Source organism: Bactrocera dorsalis, chromosome 1, assembly GCF_023373825.1.
Source record: "Bactrocera dorsalis isolate Fly_Bdor chromosome 1, ASM2337382v1, whole genome shotgun sequence".
NCBI lineage: Eukaryota > Metazoa > Arthropoda > Insecta > Diptera > Tephritidae > Bactrocera > Bactrocera dorsalis.
In genome coordinates, this window is record NC_064303.1 from 59,202,896 (window position 1) to 59,223,487 (window position 20,592).

A 20,592-nucleotide genomic window follows, 5' to 3' on the forward strand; every position below is an offset into this window, starting at 1 on the left:
TTCATTAAAATCGGTTCAGTAGTTTAGGAGTCCATTTTATATATTAAGATGTACATATATTTGCATACATTGCCAAACAAATAATGCACAAGCATACAAACATACATATGCGTACACATATGAATATGTCACCAACAAAAAATTGATCTTCACAAGTCAATATGACAGCCAAATTGGCGAAGAACAAGTGTAGTAAATTTTACAACAAAAACAGGCGCAAATTCCACAAGCGCAGGCGCTTCATTCATAAAAACAGAGGCCGTAACATCTCCCCGAGCATGCCTTTGCCAACAAGTCGTCTTTTCGCGACGATGGCAAAAGCTAACAAGAAAAAACGTTAACTTCGGTTGCACCGAAGCTAAATACCCTTCACAGGTGCATTTCTGTTAGTAACTATGTGTTCAGTTTGTATGAAAGCTATAGCTATAGCAATCCGGACTGAACAGTTTCTTATTCTACAGTTTCAATATTCTATACCAAATTTCGTGAATATATCTCGTTAAATGTGAAAGTTTTCCATACAAGAACTTGATTCCGATCGTTCAGTTTGTATGGCAGCTATATGCTACAGTAATCCGATCGGAACAATTTCTTCTGAGATTACATTGTTGCCTTAAAAAATAATCTATTCCAAATTTCGTGAATATATCTCGTCAACTGTGAAAGTTTTCCATACAAGAACTTGATTCCGACCGTTCAGTTTGTATGGCAGCTATATGTTATAGTACTCCGATTTCGGCAGTTCCGACAAATGAGCAGCTTCTTGAAGAGAAAATGACGTTTGCAAAATTTCAAAACGATATCTTAAAAACTGAGGGACTAGTTTGTATATATACAGACAGACAGACGGACAGACAGACGGACATGCCTAATTCGACTCAGTTCGACATACTGATCATTTATATATATACTTTATAGGGTCTCCGACCCTTCCTTCTGGGTGTTACAAACATCGTGACAAACTTAATATACACTGTTCAGGGTATAAAAAACATGTTTGTAGGAGAAGCTGCTACAGCGGCAAGGGGTGACAATCGGAGGCCATTACTTTACTTAGGCCATAGAAATTCTATTGCTACGAATATGGAAATGACAACGAAATAATGAAAATATGCATATTTTTAAAGGTCATTAATTTTTTTGAAGAAATGAAAGGAATGAATGATCCTGAGAAGTATAGTCTTAACTTTTCAACGGCCAACGCAGAGTATTTCAACCAAAAGGAATTTATTCATTAAAACCACCACTCAGAAGTCGTTTTATCCGTTGTAAGCGAACAATTTTCGAAGAAACATCATTTCTAATGTGCCACAAGACAAAATTAGAAATGAACTTCTTAAACCTCACGCTGTCAGATAAAACGTTATACCTCGTCATCGCGGCTCGATTTCCAAAAATGGAAATGAAGACACACAGAAATGATTCTGTGAAGTATAGTGTTAATTTTTCAACGGCCAACGCAGAGTATTTCAACCAAAAGATACGCAAAATAGTTGAGAATTCGCAGAAATGAAAGACAAACGAAAGAAAAAGGAGTATAACTTCAATAATGCACAAGCATAATATGCGCACACATGTGAATATGTCACCAACCAAAAATTGAATCATTGTTCTCCGAAAACAACAACAGCATAAGCATGGAAACATTTTGTTGTTGGTAAAAAAACCGAGCTGTGCCGAAAGAAACGAACAAACGATCGCCGATTGTCACCGCTTCGCTTGCTGCTCGAACATCTTCGCAGACAAGGTTGCGTTACATTCATACGGAGCAAGGTTGCGTTAGATTCATATTGAGCAAGGTTGCGCAACTTGCATTTAACGCAACCTTTTCCGAACTCGTATAAGAAGTATAACTTCAAAAAAATAAAAACACCAAAGGATTAAGGATTGTATGAATCTGTTAACTCTTTAATTCTACTCCTTTTGTAAATAATAAAAAAAACTGTAGTGAGGGCATTGTAATATTTTATGGATAAATTTATTTTATGGGAGGAGTGACATTGCTACACTCCCTCAAACATTAAATCAATACCTACTATGCTCTTACATATTATATATGTATGTTAGGAGTGAAATAATCGAGTCGAGGGATAAGTTAGTTATTAAGCAACCATTGAAATGTGATGGTATTAATTTAATTAAAAAAACCAAAATCATTATACGCAGTCATTTTACAAAATCAGCCGGATGTTCCGAAATCCTGGTAATGGTCAAATGGGGGCTAGGTAAAATTTTCGTCCAAATGTTTTAATTTTATGCACAATGATATACTATTATGAGTCAAATACGTTCTGTAATTTTCATTGGGATAACTGAAATATTGGCCGATATACCCAGCACAAAGTCACCAAGAAGTCCGAAAATCTTTAAATTAAGTATATGGGGGCTCAGGGAATTATTGACCCGATTCCACGCGTTTTGGATACACATACTACTGCAGGAAAAAGATTCGATCTGATTTACTTTTGCATATTTCACACATTGACCGATATTTTCGATCAAAAGTCAACTATATGTACTAGGGTCCACATACTCGGTACCTAGGGGCTTGAACAGTTTTAGTTGGATCTCAACAATTTTCTGTCATAAGATGGGCACATACTAAAGACATTATTCGTGCAAAGTTTTATCCCGTTATTGTAGTTGCTTCTTAGTTTGTGTTCTGGAAACTGAATGAATCAAGTGGAAATTAAAATTATGCTACATCGGAAATATTTAAGCGTGGTTACTGTTCGATTTCGCTCATTTCGACAGTGTGACATAGGAATATAAAAAGAGTGCCGTTCCGAGTTTTATCGAAAGTCGGATCCCGAAATATGGGATTTCACCAAACAGTGGGCAGTCCAATCGTCCAATTTTTACCATCCCGGCGGCAAATTTTTACGTTTATGGCGCATTTAGTTATTGTTTTATTGCGCTTTTAGTAGTTTTGAACAATTTCGTTATATAAAGTGAGGGTGGATGAACCATTTTCACACTATCGTTAGGATTTTTTATTCAAGCTGGGCGAATTTGGTTGTTGTAGCTTTAGTGACTTAGGAGATATGCCTCCTAAACTTTAGAGGGCGGAGCCATGCCAACTTTTTAAAAAAAATTTATACACAGATGCCCTTTTCTAATGCGACTCTATACCTTAATTTAGTGCTTAGTTATGACACTTTATAGGTTTTCGGCTAATGGCGATTTGTGGCCGTGACAGTGGTCTGATTACACTCATCTACGAACTCGATTTTTTTTTTGTACTAAGGTACCTGCATACTAAGTTTCATCAAGATAACTCAATTTGTACTCAAGTTACAGCTTGCACGGATGGACGGACAGACAGACAATCAACCGGATGTCAACTTTTCTCGTCAGTCTGTTTATTCATATGTATGTATATAACCCTATATCTATCGCTATATCTATATTTTTAGGTGATACGTACAACAGTTAGGTGAACAAAACTATAATATTCTGCAGCAACTGGTTGCAAGAGTATAAAAATTAAGATATCTAAATCAAACTCGTTACACGTGTTCCTTGGCAAAAAAAATTAAAACGATTCGCTAAGGTTAAATTCCTTAAGGGGGTATTCTAGTCTAGAAATTTAAAAAAATTGAAATTTGTTTTTTATATTTCGATAGTTTTGATATTCAAAAATATCTCCCTAAAAGGATTTTTCAAAACTCAAATTATTTTCAAAGTTATAGCCATTTTAGTGAGCGAATATCGTATAGCGTAAAACTTTAATCGCGTTTTTCTCGAAACTACTATTTTCAACACTTCTGACATGATTTCTCAAGTTCTAATGAACCGATTAAATGAAATTTGGTGTGGACCTTCTTTATATATCTCTCTATGGTTGGAACTAGGATTATTAAACAATTTTGATTTTTATATTTTTTAAAAATTTCGATCTGTGCCAAAAAACGGGCAAAAAATTCAAACAGTCGCCATTTACTGAAAATTTTTCTTTTTTTATTTATCCTAGTTCAGACGATAGCGGCATTTGTACTGATTAAACATTTGTTTTATTTTTTTTTCGGATCACCCAAAGTGTTGGAATCGTGTCAGGAAGGGCGCCCCCTTATTTTCCACCCCCGCCACGCCACCACGCCGCAATTAATCAAATTATCACATTTTTTTTTTTTGCATTCTTAAAATATCAATAAATATCTGATAAAAAATTGGATAGTAAAAATGTTCTTAGTTTTTTTTATTGGACTTTAAAAAATGCCGTTAAATAGCATTTCAAGACTAGAATACCCCCTTAAGCATTTCTACCGACACGGTAAAAATGCATGAAATCGCATGATAACTATCAAAAGTTCAATGAATCAATAACTAAATCAGCACCAGATACATTAATGTCTACCCTTGAGATGATATGAGAAGGCTTTATCAGACTCGCGTTCAAAAGCGGACTACGGCTTGACACCACAAACTTATAGGTGGAATCACATATCACGACACCTGCTTTATGAATTCAACCAAATTCTATATATAACTTAACCCACAGATGACTGCTAACCAGACATTAAGAATGTTCAAATACGAGTATCATTGATTAGTATAAAACATAAACATGTATCCATAATCAAACACAATGTAATACACATGTAACACTTAAATATAGAAACATAATTACGTCACACATTTTACATTAAAAACATGCATATACTTGTATTCACACATGTATTTAATGCATTTATTCAAGTATGTACTCAACTATCAACAAACAAATATATTTACTTAGGTTAAAATATATACATACGATAACATATTGATAAGATATACATTTTTGCAATGCACATGTGCACTTAAAAACAATCCCATGTAGTATAAAACATATATAGTACATATACATACCAACATACACACACAAGGGATACGCAGATATTTAGTTATTTAAGATAGTTTAAAAAATTTTATATAAGCAATGAAAATATCATAATAAAATTAGAATGACCTATTTTTCAGCGGTAAGGATTTAAAGAATCTTTATTGAGTTTAATCTTACAAATCAAGAAAAGACTTTTTAAGAATGCCTGCTAACTTACAATGATATATCTTTTATTTTAAATACAAATTTTTATTTATTATATTTTTTCAGAGCGGTACTGTAATTAACGACTCTTCACCAAACAAATGGATTCCAATATGCCCCAACTCATTTGAACTGGCTGCTATTGCATCAGTCTACAGTAAAAAAATTAGTATTGTTGATTTGAGAATAAAAGCAAGAAAATACGCAGAAACTTCCAAAAGCACTTTAGAGCAAATAGATTTACTTGATATATAACTTTAATTTATATGTATAATTAGCTTATACTGCAGTTAATACGAATAACAAAAAACATCTGGAAACTAGTTAAAAAAAGACGTATTTTAATTAAGCGTGATTTGAAGATTCCACTTAACTTAATGTAAGTATTGCACACAACATTGGTTGAAAAGGTATGGTCCTCCCTTGCTCTTGACGCTCAATTTTTCCAGAAACGTAAATTAATATTGTTTACTAATAGTTTCACCATTTCGAGGTAGTCAATGAAAATAATTTTATGTGGATGTCAACAAAAATTGCCGACCGACAGTTCTGATCTCGGACGCTTTTGACGACTTTAAGTGGGCAACAACTCTAAGCGGTTTTCAATTGAACTCAGTTGGTCATAACGTATCCATATTTTCAAAAAGTCTTTCGTTGAACGTTTGTGTTTATAATCGATGGCCAACAGAGACAAAGCAGCATAATTTTGGAAGAATTTTCTTTTCTAAATAGAATGGGTTAAGATAGTAAAACAATTGAACATCGTCCACAAGGTCGAGCCCTTAAGCTCAAAAAATCGTTTATTAAAATTTTATGGGAGCGAAAGAAATAATTTAATAAAACGAAATTTTTAGGATTTATAATTATATATTTCAATATCATCCGCAAATCGTTTGGATACGAAATATTTTATATTTACCGGACGGCGGGCAGGATGCAGGTCACACTTTCTATCTGAAACAAAAAATTCAAAAAGATTCATATTTGTTAATAACTTATCTTCTAGTTAAACCAAGAAAATTCCAAAAATAGTGTAAAATTCTACAACTTTTTAAAGATTTAAAAAAAGTGGTTTTTGATCAAAAAAAAAAATTCTTTATTTGGTTAAAAAATATTTTAAAACTTGACTTTTCTTTTTTTAATTTAAATAGAAGATATTTTTATATGCCAAAGTCAATAAACTTTGCCCCAGTTCCATACGACACTTAAGTAATAAATAATGCTATTTGAAGACTAATAGCGGGATTCTGTAACCAGTCTCTAGTCTCTATTTGAGACATTTTGAGGCAAAGTCTCAATTTGAGACTAGTTACTATTCACTAAACAGTCTCTAGCGTTAGTCTCAAAATATTGAGACCTGGTAGTTAGCCGGTCACAAAACTACAAAGAGCTCTTGTCTGCCATTTTGAATATACTGAATAGAGATCATAATAGATATTAATCGATTGTCGTATTTTTATATTTTGTAAGCAACTCAAACACGAAAAAGTTAAAAATAAATAAATTTTACATAAATTTCGTAAATATTATGAAACAAAGTCAACATATATACTCATTTTTATTGAAAACTATGTTTTTTGACGATGTTATAGAAAATTTAATATTTGTTATCGACATATTTATTTCCATTCAAGTGTAAAAACATCTCTGAATGATGAAATGTAATAGATTTTGTGACTGTCACTTACAGAATAGCAAAATCGGCTCAAGTCTCAAAAATTGTCTCTAACTCAAAATCTCAAATTTAGAGACTTGAGACTGTCTCACGTTACAGAATCGCACCGTAAGTGTGCTATTTATCCGTCAATGGTTGTAGCAAAACCTATTAATCTCTAAGGCTTATTTATATGTACATACATATTTTCCAAATGTTATTATAACTATGTACATATTCTTTTAAAAGCCAATGTTCTTATGATGAAACAATTTATTAGTTTCAGAAAAATCTCGGAAGACTGGTGATTTTATTTACTTAATGATTTATCGCGCTTTTAGTAGCTTCTAAAAGTTCCTTTATATGGGAAGTGAGCGCCGTACTTCCAAAAGTACTTTAGAGCAAATAGATATATAACTTTAATTTAAATTAGCTTATATGTATAATTGGCTTATACTGCAGTTAATACGAATAATAAAAAACATCTGGAAACTAGTTAAAAAAAGACGTATTTTAATTAAGCGTGATTTGAAGATTCCACTTAACTTAATGTAAGTATTGCACACAACATTGGTTGAAAAGGTATGGTCCTCCCTTGCTCTTGACGCTCAATTTTTCCAGAAACGTAAATTAATATTGTTTACTAATAGTTTCACCATTTCGAGGTAGTCAATGAAAATAATTTTATGTGGATGTCAACAAAAATTGCCGACCGACAGTTCTGATCTCGGACGCTTTTGACGACTTTAAGTGGGCAACAACTCTAAGCGGTTTTCAATTGAACTCAGTTGGTCATAACGTATCCATATTTTCAAAAAGTCTTTCGTTGAACGTTTGTGTTTATAATCGATGGCCAACAGAGACAAAGCAGCATAATTTTGGAAGAATTTTCTTTTCTAAATAGAATGGGTTAAGATAGTAAAACAATTGAACATCGTCCACAAGGTCGAGCCCTTAAGCTCAAAAAATCGTTTATTAAAATTTTTTGGGAGCGAAAGAAATAATTTAATAAAACGAAATTTTTAGGATTTATAATTATTAGAGCCCGACCGAATGTAAAATTTTAGCCGAAGCCGTAGCCGTAGCCGAACTTCGGCACCAAAAAAACATTCGGCCGAATACCGAAGCCGAAGCCGTATAAAAAATTTATTTATTTATTTCAGGAAAATGTATTTTATTTTGTATACAAATAAACACTTAAATTAAAAATGACATTTCATGTCTAAACAAAAAAAAAACTTAAGTTCATGTTGATCTTGGAAATATACATATGTACATGTATGTATATATAAAATTAATAATTAATAATTAAAGTTTAATAGTTTTATGTTGTAGTGCAGGAAGGAGTTAAAGTTTAATAGTTTTATGTTGTAGTGCAGGAAAAGGAGCTTATCAGCATTATAACCGAGCAGGCTTGAACGCCTATCACTGTAAAGCTGCCCAGCGGCACTAAAATTTGCTCGCTAGCCACGCTGCTCGGTGGAGCGGAAAGAAATTTTAGCGCTATAGATTTTAAAGAGACAAATGAGCTTAAATGCCAATATTGATATATATTTGTGTCTCTGGGTAGTAGACGTTGTTGTAAATAGTCGTTCACCTCTTTAAAAATACCCTGCGATTGTGTTTTTGATATTTCCTCAACGATTAGAGAGCTGCCGTGCATGTCCCAAAGTCTTGTTTTTGTGGAATTGTCAGTCACTGGAGGATGCAATGGACTCCCTGTCACTGAACATTCTTCTTCATTATTGTTATTTTCATCATAATTATAAATTTTGTTTTTACAAATATCTACTTGATCGGTTGAAAAATATTTTGTTTTAAACCTTGGATCAAGGAATGTTGCAATCATTAATTCGTTTTTCATTACATTCTGGAAACGATTGTTAATTGAATCAAGCAAGTTTTTCATTAAAAATTCCAGTTCATCATGTTCCTCACATTCAGTTTGAAGTATATTCTGCAACATACGTACCAATGGAATGACCATAGATATGGAGGCTAAACCAAGTGAAAGCTCTAGCGTAGCTTCATAAAAGGGTTGCAAAATTTAAACCAGTTTGCTTATACGTTTCCACTCATATCCAGTCGGAACATCTATCGAGTTTTTCTCTGTCGCATATAAAACTAATGCGCTCTTTTGCTCTAACAGTCTTTCTAACATTAGATACATACTGTTCCACCTGGTAACAACGTCCTGTATCAACTTGTGTTTTGGAACGCTACACATTTCTTGATACTGATTAAGATGTCGATAAGCTTGTTCACTTCTTTTAAAGTGTCCGACGATCTTACGACACTTTTTAATAATGTGGTCAATTTCTTCGTTTTTTAGCACGCAATCATGCAAAACAAGTTGTAGAGTATGCGCTACACAACCAAAGGATTTCAAATCACCTATGCGCATTGCAGCAGACACATTACGCACATTATCTGTTACAACCAGATGCACTTTATTTCCTATTTTGAAATTATTTATCGTTTCAGCCAGCTTTTCAGCTATTTAGTTTCCAGTATGGTCGTCTTCCAAGACTTTGGCGCCTAGTATAACTTTTATACGTTCAGGTCCATAAATCATATGTGCAGTCAGGCTCAACAACGAACAGCTTTTAGAAGAATTGGTCCAAATATCTGTGATTATGCTGATCCATTTCGCTTTTTCTAAGACAGCAACAACCTTTTTTAAAACTTTTTCGTAAGTGTCCGGCATCAGTGATGTTCTGAAAAATTTTTCACATTTCAGTTTGTATTTCGCCGGCATAGTTGGATTTCCAAAATTAAGCCTTTGAAATGCTGCACCATCCACTATGCTATAAGGAAGCATATCAACAATAATGAGATCCATTATAGTTTTATCTATTTGAAGTGCCAACGGGTGATCATCTGGCCACAAATTTGTGCGTTCGATTGCTTCTGGCATGGTAATTTGCAATTTGTCGCTAATAATATTAATTTCGCTTTCGTTTGCATCTCTTTTCTGTGGAATACTTAAACTAGCTATCTTTGCGGACTTTATAAATATATTCCACTTTTCCGGGTGCATTTTCTTCAAATGATTTTTAATATTATGGGTTGTTTGCCTTTTTTTATCCTCGTCCCAAATCTTGGACATCTTAATCTAAATGCTTAAAGAAAAATAGAAGTATTATAAGTAAATTGTTTTTATTTTAACACCTTACCAACGCGTTTATTTGTTCCAATCTACGAAGAGCTGATATTGACAACAATGTTGCGTTGTGCAACTGTCACAGCAAAAGACATAAAATGTTCTCTACGTAAAGCAATAAATGTTGCCAAAAAGTATGCTATTTTTTTTATTAATAAACACTTGGTTTTAAAAAAGTAATATTCGGCTAAAAATTCGGTTTTTTTTGGCCGAAGCCGAATGCACAGCCGAATGCATTTTCAAAGCCGAATGTTCGGCAAACCGAAGCCGAAGCCGAATCTTCGGTCGGGCTTTAATAATTATATATTTCAATATCATCCGCAAATCGTTTGGATACGAAATATTTGATATTTACCGGACGGCGGGCAGGATGCAGGTCACACTTTCTATCTGAAACCAAAAATTCAAAAAGATTCATATTTGTTAATAACTTATCTTCTAGTTAAACCAAGAAAATTCCAAAAATAGTGTAAAATTCTACAACTTTTTAAAAATTTAAAAAAAGTGGTTTTTGATCAAAAAAAAATTCTTTATTTGGTTTAAAAATATTTTAAAACTTGACTTTTCTTTTTTTTAGTTTAAATAGAAGATATTTTTATATGCCAAAGTCAATAAGCTTTGCCCCAATTCTATACAACACTTAAGTAATAAATAATGCTATTTGAAGACTAAGTGTGCTATTTATCCATCAATGGTTGTTGGCAACCCTTGCCCATATACATATAAATATTGTAAATTCAATTTCTATGTTTATTTTACAGTTGAATGTTTCATTTTCATTTCTCTTTAAATTGTAGCGAACTTCATATTATATACATTATTCCAACTGTAAAGCTTCTGCTTACTTGTTTGTGCAATTTGTATATTTGTCATTTCCCCTTCTTCGCATAAGCATAAGCAGGTAGGCGCAAGCTCTAATTTGTTTGGGCTTACATATACTATATACTTGTTGTTTGTAAGCTGCAGTATGTTTTCCCTCTATCCTGGCTGTGCTGATCTGCACGGTAAATGCAAGTGCCTTTGTGCATATATGCCAGTGCATATCGTGTTTCAGCTTATTCATCGATCAGCCGGGAAAGTGGAAGGACATACTGCGGTAAGTAATAATCAATAATGTAATTATTTATAAAAGTCTATTGCCTTACAAATACTGTTATTTAGAAATAAACCATTTGGAGCCATTTGGAACCCTTTGGAACCATTTGAAATCATTGCAACTACTTGTATTTGAAGCCGTTCGGAAGCAAACCAAATGCGTTAAACTCGCCCCACTTGATCGATGATAATGGTTGTAGCAAAACCTATTAATCTCTAAGGCTTATTTATATGTACATATGTACATATTTTCCAAATGTTATTATAACCATGTACAAAGTTATAATAACATATATAATAACCAAAAGCCAATGTTCTTATGATGAAACAATTTATTAGTTTCAGAAAAATCTCGGAAGATTGGTGATTTTATTTACTTAATGATTTATCGCGCTTTTAGTAGCTTCTAAAAGTTCCTTTATATGGGGAGTGAGCGGATTATCTCTCGATTTCATCCATTCTCAGGCTGTCGGTAGAAGTTCTTATAACATTTGTACTTAGCAAATTTGGTTGTTGTAGCTTATGCGGTTTCGGAAATATGTACATTAAACTTGTTTGAGGGCGGGTCCATGCCCACTATTTGGCCCAAAGGTGCCCCTTGCTGCTGTAATCCTCTAATCCAAATTACATTATTAGATTTTAATTTAGTTCTTAGTTATCGCACTTTAACTGTTTTCGGTTAATGGCGATTTGTTGGCGTGGCAGTGGTCCGTTTACGCCCATCTACGGACTCGAAATTGTCTTTGTACTAAGGAACCCACATACGAAGTTTCATCTAGATATCTCAGTTTCTACTCAAGTTACAGCTTGTACGGATGGACGGACAGATAGACAGTGAACCGGATTTCGATTTTTCTCGTCCTCCTGATCATTTATTTATTATATATACTAGAGGACCCGTCCACGCTTCACTGTGGCAGATATATAGATAATACTAAACAACTTGTGTTAGTTTAAAAAAAATGGATGATAAAGCATTTCGTGTGTCAATAAAGCATTGCTTTTTTGAGGAAAATGTTGTTGAATTTGGGCTCAGGGAAATCCACCGTTGAGTTGCAAAGTCGGTGCTCGCAAGTTCATAATCCAACAAAAAAAACTAATTCTGAGAAGTGTTTAAGTACTCTCTAATCGCAATAAAGCCGAATTTGTGCGTCGGTGATAGAAATATAGCTCCATCATTTCCCGCTGGAATCCAATCGACAGTCATTCTAGTGGACTGCACATGATGAAGTTGGTGATGATGGTTCTCAGGCGTGGAAAAACGAAAAAGGCAACTGGAAAGGTTGCGACATCAGTCTTTAGGGATGCACGTGGTATAATACATACTCAACGACTGATTACTGAAGCATTTATAATCTATTTCACTGCGTATTTGGTTGCAGTTCTTTTATTCTATTCCAAATACTTAGCAATTGTATTATTTTTGAGAAAAATGTCAATGTTGTTGGAAGTTTTTCCGCTGGCTGTACTGTATTCTCTGGGTTGAAAAACACTCTTAAGCCATTCTTCAAATGAACTGCGAGACGCACAACAGTCAAAAAACGTTCATGAATTGCAAAAGTAAATACCCTACAAAGCGCTTTATTGCAGTTCACGTATCGACCGTATCGTTCAAGATCAATAACCGCCATATTGGTTCCTTTGGTGACGTACTTACAAACGTATTTTATAGATTACACCAAACTGCAATACTAAACATTGATATGAGTTTTGAGTGTGAATTAGACAACAGTGGAGAATATAGTACGATCAATATGTTGTCAACTTCGATATTCACTTCTTTAAGTTGTATAGTCGTCTGATGAGCTACGACGATAGAGTGGATATCCATCATTTCCAGTTTGCGATTCCGAAAGAAAAGCAAGAGGATAGTGTTTCGTGCATTTATTGTTAGACATACAAACCGAAGTGGGATTGTGGTGTCCACAAGGTCCATGAACCATATTGGTTTTTAGCACTTCGTTTAATACTGGATCTTTCTCTGCATCAGGAATTTCCGCAGAAATGATTTCATCAATTTGATCTGGTGGAACCACTATCCACCATCCAAAGAAGAACATCGTAACTGTTGTTTGAAAGGTCGTGCTGTGACAACGTGACGATCGCTTGCTGATTGACCTCGATCCATAATTCCACAAATACAAATCAAAATATTGAAAAACAAAAGAATAATGAATTGTATGAAAAAAGTCAATTTTTGAAAATTTCCAATTTTTCGACTTTTTCTTATTCAAGTTCTTTTTTTCTGAACCTTTCCAGATCCACAGCGAACAACTTCTGAAAATTTCATGAAGATTGCTTTCGCCGTTCTCGTCCTTTAACAAAATAAAATGTATATTTTTCAATCTTTCTGAGAGATTTTCATAATATTTTTTTCCATAAGAACCTTGTACAGAGTATTAGAAAACTACAAAAAAAAAATCAGCCAAATCGGTTCAGCCATTCACGCTTGATGCCGTGACAACGCATGCGTTGTCCTTCGTGAAATTATGTGTTTTGAAATGAAAAGAAAGTTGAATTTACGTTGTGTTCAAAATCTTTCATTTTCGATTTTTCTAAATTTTTTCAATTTAACGCAGTTTGATAAACAACATTTTTTGGTTTCTATTCCGGAGCGTAAATGTACAGAGAAGACGGTTTTCCAACTCGGGAACACGCCAAGTATAACTGGCACGCACTCATGTTATCGTATTTACGATAATTTGGCAAATTTGGCATAAACATTCGTGATGAGTTCATATTTCGTTGAAGTGAATTGACAAAAGGCAGGTAAAATTAATATCAAACCACTGGAACCGAAATTTGCCTATTTCCAATTCTTATCGAATACGATGTAAAATGTCTTCGGCAAATGACCATCGCGAAAAGTGTGCGAACTTCAGTGGCATGCGAAGTAGCTATCGAATCGTCCATCGTTTGATTACATTTATTATCATGTTCCAGCAATTGTAATTGCTTGCGTGCTTCTCAAAAGGTTACACACACTCTACCATTCGCAGTGCGCATTGACTCAAATGAAATTGAACCGAAGGTATTAGCAATCGTCGTTTTTCGGGTGGATTATGTAAAATCGTCCTAAGGAATGAGTTGAGAACACACCTGGATGTCAATCTATTGGTTGGCCTTGCTTTCTGCGTACCTGTTTCTTCAGCGATGTATTCCATGCATAATATCAAGGTATTTCCAAATAAAGCAATGTTCTCACAAACGAATCACTGACGCAAGTTGAGAAAAAACTCGTCAATCAAAATTTTGTTGTTGGAAGTGTTTCCGCTGGCTGTACTGTATTCTCTAGGTTGAAAAACACTCTTTAGCCATTCTCCAAATGAACTGCGAAACGTACAACAGTCGGAAAAGTCGATTTCACCAAACTACAATATCAAACATTGGCATAAGTTTTGAATGTGAATTAGTGGCGAATATGGTACGATCCATATGTTGTCGACTTCGATATTCACTACTCTAAGTTGAATGGTAAATGTCCTGCCATTGTCGTCTGATGAGCTACGACGATAGAGTGGATATCCATCATTTCCAGTTTGCGTTTCCAAAAGATAAGCACGTGGATAGTGTTTCGTGCATTTATTGCAAGTGGGATTGTGGTGTCCGCAAGGTCCATACACCATATTGGTTTTCATCGCTTCGTAGAATAATGGATCTTTCTCTGCATGAGGAATTTCCGCAGAAATGATATCATCAATTTGATCTGGTGTAACCACCATCCACCATTCACAGAAGAATGTGTGCGTGGGGAAACCTCTTTTTTGCAACTCAACAGAGTACATCCAGCATCTGACTGCACCATACTTGTATATATGTACATACGTTGCTTCAAGATAAAGTTCATCAAACATCGTAGCTGTTGTTTGAAAAGTCTTGCTGTATTATCATGATGATCGCTTGCTGATTGACAGCGATCCATAATTCCACACATATGTCATCGCACCCTGGGATCTCATGTAGTTCTTATGTCTTGGGTTGCCATACGTTGATGGCAAAAAGAACGCCGACCGATCAATCTGTAATTGATCACTTCTTTTGAAACACACATAAAGTTTTCACTGAATAATTTTCAATAATTTTTCCGGAATAGAAAAGTAAGTGACCGAAATTGAACGATTCAAATAATTTATAAATCAAAATATTGAAAAACAAAACAAAAAATAATTGTATGAAAAGTCACTTTTCGGAAATTTCCAATTTTTCGACTTTTCCTTATGAAAAGTATATGGTTTTTTTTTATCTCACCCTTTCCAGATCCACAGCGAACAACTTCTGATTTCATGAAGATTGGTTCCGCCGTTCTCGAGTGTTAGCCTTTAACTTATGAGGTCAAATTTCGAAACGTAGATTTAGAGGTAGTAGTAAATTTTACACCATTTTGATTGTTAAAATTTATTAGAGATTTTTTTATTATAATACTTACAAATTTCATCAAACTGATTTAAATTAATTCTAATTACAGTATTTGGAAAGAAAATTTTAAACTCTTTGTATTTTTTTGAAAAATGTGTCGTTTATTTTAGAAGCCTTTTTTATGATTATGGGAAAATCAAAACACAAGGTGTAAAATTTACTACCACGTCATAAGTTAAAGGTTAGCGTTACTAACAAACAAACAATCATTTTTACTTACATATGTATGTATGTATATACAAAATAAAACGTTTGTATGGGAAAAAGAGAAGAGCTGTTTTTAGGGGGTTTCCGGCAACTTTCGTAATTTTTTCTTACATAAGAAACTTCTCCTGATAATAACAAATACAACAAAAAAAAAATCAGCCAAATCGGTTCACCCGTTTATGAGTGATAAAATTACAAAGAAAGTGGCATTGATTTATATATATATAGATATATATATATGTATAACTATTTCTATCTCGCTTAGAGACACAATGATAATTTTTTGTTAAACACTGACAACAGGAGGGAGACAATTGTAGTTCAAAAACAAGTAAGGAATAGCTAAGTTAGGGTGTCACCGAACATCTTATACTCTCGCATGATACTCGTAAAGTGATAATCGAGATTTCATTATCCGTCATTTACATATTTTTTTATTTTGCTGTGAAATTAATTAGAATTAAATTCTGAGAGATTTACCGATATTTTCGTGAAAAATTAGGTTAGGTTAGGTTAGGCACTGAGTTCTTCGTGTTCGATATCAGGGACCTTGAAAAGTTATAGTCCGAGCACGACAATTTTTCCACAAGAGATACCTCAGCTCAAATACCGTATTTGTGTAAAGTTTTATTCCGCTATCATCATTGGTTCCTAATGTATGTATATACGAGTATCATACAGAGAAGGCTTCAGATGGAATTCAAACTGGCGTTATATTGGAAGAAGGCGTGGTTGTGAACCGATTTCACCCATATTTCGTACATGTCATCAAGGTGTTAAGAAAATATTATATATCGAATTTCATTGAAATCGGTCGAATAGTTCCTGAGATATGGTTTTTGGTCCATAAATGGGCGACCATTTTCAATTTTTAAAAAAGCCTGGGTGCAGCTTCCTTCTGCCATTTCTTCCGTAAAATTTAGTGTTTCTGACGTTTTTGGTTAGTCGGTTAACTTTTAGTGCTTTTCAACATAACTTTTATATGGGAGGTGGGCGTGGTTATTATCCGATTTCTTCCATTTTTGAAGTGTATATGGAAATGCCTGAAGGAAACGACTCTATAGAGTTTGGTTGACATAGCTATAGTAGTTTCCCCATATATGTACAAAAAACTTAGTAGGGGGCGGGGCCACGCCCACTTTTCCAAAAAAATTACTTCCAAATATGCTCCTCCCTAATGCGATCCTTTGCGTTAAATTTCACTTTAATATCTTTATTTATGGCTTAGTTATGACACTTTATAAGTTTTCGGTTTCCGCCATTTTGTGGGCGTGGCAGTGGGCCGATTTTACCCATATTCGAACTTAGCCTTCTTATGGAGCCTAGAAATACGTGTACCAAGTTTCATCATGATATCTCAATTTTTACTCAAGTTACAGCTTGCACGGACGGACGGACGGACGGACAGGCAGACATCCGAATTTCAACTCTACTCGTCACCCTGATCACTTTGGTATATGTAACCCTATATCTGACTCTTTTAGTTTTAGGATTTACAAACAAACGTTATGTGAACAAAACTACATATAATACTCTCCTTAGCAACTTTGTTGCGAAAGTATAATAATTTTAACTGAATGAAGGTGAAAACCTTTTTAAAGCTTGAATTCAATTAAGTTACTCAGCTCTAAACTAAAATTAAATATTATGCAATTTTTTAAAATAACAAAAAAGTGAATAAGTAATATTAACGTCCTTTTCGTTCTTAATTTGAAAAATTGTGATGATACTCGTTAAATCTGAGCAACAGATTGTCGAAATTTTATCAACCAAAAACGTGATGTGGTCACTATTGCCGAAATTTAAAAAAAAGCGTGGCGTTCTGTCAGAAAGCAAACCATTGACGCATGATTACAACTCGGACACGTCCTTGAAGATACTACAAATAAAACTAAAATAAGAGTTAACTTCGATCGGACCAAAGCTATATTTCTCTGGAGAACTAGTTAACGTGTAATTTACATATACAAACTTCGTGGAGAAATTAATATACCCTGATCAGGGTATAAAAATAACACGTTGTATCTATACTCAATATCTGCATACCAACAATCAATAGATATTGAGACGTTTTGTTGTAAACATTTCTATAAACTTATACATCATAAATTATTTGAATATTTTTTATTGTTACAATCAGGAACAGAAATTAACAGTTATCTCATACTTTTTGACTAAAAAATCATTATGAAGAAAGGATCACATTTATATTTTTTGTAGGACTACACAAATAGTTAAACAACTTTTAAATTTTAATATATATTTTTTCCTCACAAAATAACTACGAGTATATTTGTTCTTTTTATCACTTTTCTGTAAGCAATGAACAAAAGTTGATCGAATAATAACGGGTAATGTAAAGGCACACACGTGAGTTCTGTCATGTTATTTTTGTTCAGTATTGTTTGGCATTTCATCATGAAGAGACTTACGCATGAACAACGTTTACAAATTGCTCAAAGTATGGTCAACATAACCGGCGTACTGAGCGTACTATTCGCAACACCACTGCTTACACGACAATTACCGAGTTGAAGGAAAAAGCAGCTGAGAGTCTCATTCTTTTTCCATTGGGAACTTTTTTTAAGTGGAGAGGATATTTGGTCTAAGACCGGAAGTTGTGAGCTGCTTGAACCATATGTAAAATAATAACTTCTGGCCACTTTAAAGTGATTAGCGCCCAGAGAACTTTCCTCACTTGTTTGATCTGCTACACATGGCTCCATCCTCCCAGAATACGTTATTGGATAATATTCGACCGAGTAGATCAGCACGCAGTGAAAAATATATATATAATTGTCAGCGTTCAAAATACAGCTCCGATCAGATTTTTTCGACCAAAATTTTGCAATAAGGCCCATTTCTGGCTCAATGGGTGTGTAATAGGGTGATTCAAAAAAATTTTTTTTTTCGATTGGTACTCGGAAAAATAGGTTCCTAGATACCTCTAAGAAAGCCTTTCCAAATATGAGTTTTTAATTGTAACGGGAAGGTCCTCCTACATACAGTTTTCTATTTTTTCTTATTCTCAGATAGAAAAATTTGAATCTCGCTTCCAACTACTTAAAAAAATATTTTGTTCCATAGTTTTTGTAGGAAATTGAATGTACTAAAAAAAGGTACCCTATGATTTCTTCGTAAACCCAACCGTTTAAAAGATATTAACAGTTCAAGTTTGATTATTTTTGGGAAAATTTTCTATTTCTTTGAAAAACAATTATTATGAATGATGAAACTTATGATTTTGTAGAAAATTTATATATATAAAAATCGTCTCATATGATTTTTCGATAAAGTTAAGCGTTTACGAGATATTCATCGTCAAACATCCACGCATATTAGGGTGGATTAAAATTTTTTTTTTTCGTTTGGTACTCTGAAAAATAGGTTCCTAGACACCTCTAAGAAAACCTCTCCAAAAACCTATGAGTCTCATCATTCATAATGATTTTTTTCATTGAGTTATAAAATTAATAAGAAATAAAAAATTTTCCCAAAAATAATCAAACTTTAACTGTTAATATATTTTAAACGGTTGGGTTTACGACGAAATCATAGGAGCATTTTTTTGTAGAACATAAATCTAAGGAACAAGATATTTTTTCAAGTAGTTGGAAGCGAGATATAAATTTTTCTATCTGATAATAAGAAAAAATAGGAAACTGTATGTAGGAGGACCTTCCCGTTACAATTAAAAACTCATATTTTGAGAGGCTTTCTTAGAAGTGTCTAGGAACGTATTTTTCCGAGTGCCAATCGAAAAAAGAATTTTTTTTTTAATCACCCTAGTGTGTAAATAAGCAAAATTTCCACATTTGAAACAAAGATCCTGTACAAATGAGCATCTCCCCCGGGCATTTACATACCCACCACACGATCACACAGTTCAACTCAACTTCACAACATTGACACGCACCTTCATCATATCCACGTCACAAACCAACAAAGCTTACTTTCCACACTACTCACCAGCTGATTCCACACACAAAAAAGGGGACCAAAAGGACAACCGCATCTCACTTCGTTTGCAACTTCAACAGCATCTTACTTCGTTTTGCAACTTCAACCGCATCTTACTTCGTTTGCAACTTCAGCCGCATCTTGCTTCGTTTTTGCAATTTTGGCCGCGACTGCCGCGCGTGGGCGAACCTTCTAGAACGAGCGTTTTCTCTAAACAGTGTGTCGGCGTTTTTAAATATCCAGTTTTCTATAAAACCAACAGTTTTCGGCGGTTTAAATATCCAGTTTTCTATAAAACCAACAGTTTTTCGGCGGTTTAAATATCCAGTTTTCTATAAAACCAACAGTTTTTCGGCGGTTTAAATATCCAGTTTTCTATAAAACCAACAGTGCTTCGGCGGTTTAAATATCCAGTTTTCTATAAAACCAACAGTTTTTCGGCGGTTTAAATATCCAGTTTTTTCTACAATCAACAGTTTTCGGCGTTTTAAGTATCCAGTTCTTTTTCTACAACCAACAGTTTTCGGTTTTTCAATCGGCAGTTAATAGTGTCGGAGTTCGAGACACTTGTTCTTGCTCATCACCTATCATAAGGGCACATCAAAAGCGGTGAGTTAGTGAAATTTACATGGTCCTTCGAGGCAAAAGGAACGGCACATTGGTGAAACGTTAAAAAACAAAAAAAAAAAAAAAAACGGTTTCCATATGAAAACAGTGCAGTGACACCGAGAAAAATATATAAGAACGAAGTGACACGAAATCTACATATATACATGCATACATTCTTATATATAACATACAAAAAAGTGTGGTGAAGACAAAAAAAAAAAAAAAAAAAAAAAAAAAAAAATTATTTAAACCTAAAACCGGAAAGCAGTGCATTGGAATAATATCATAATGTGCAAAATTGTGATTACTCTAAATTAACAAATAACGCATTAATCAAAAGTGGGTGCAAACTAATAAAATAAATTAATAAAATACGGGCGCGAACTTTTAACAAATAAAATACAAATCCAAAATACAAATAAAACAAAAAGTGAAGAAAAACAAAAAAAAACGCCACAG

The 20,592-nt window shown here is 33.8% G+C and overlaps 1 protein-coding gene and 1 pseudogene across 1 annotated transcript in view; one reads left to right on the forward strand and one right to left on the reverse strand.

The window, feature by feature from the left end:
* Positions 1 to 20,592, forward strand: part of LOC125775400 (uncharacterized) — a 175,191-nt gene that overhangs the window by 26,464 nt on the left and 128,135 nt on the right. The window lies entirely within an intron of this gene.
* LOC125775892 (small nucleolar RNA U3) lies at positions 1,243 to 1,441 on the reverse strand (annotated as a pseudogene).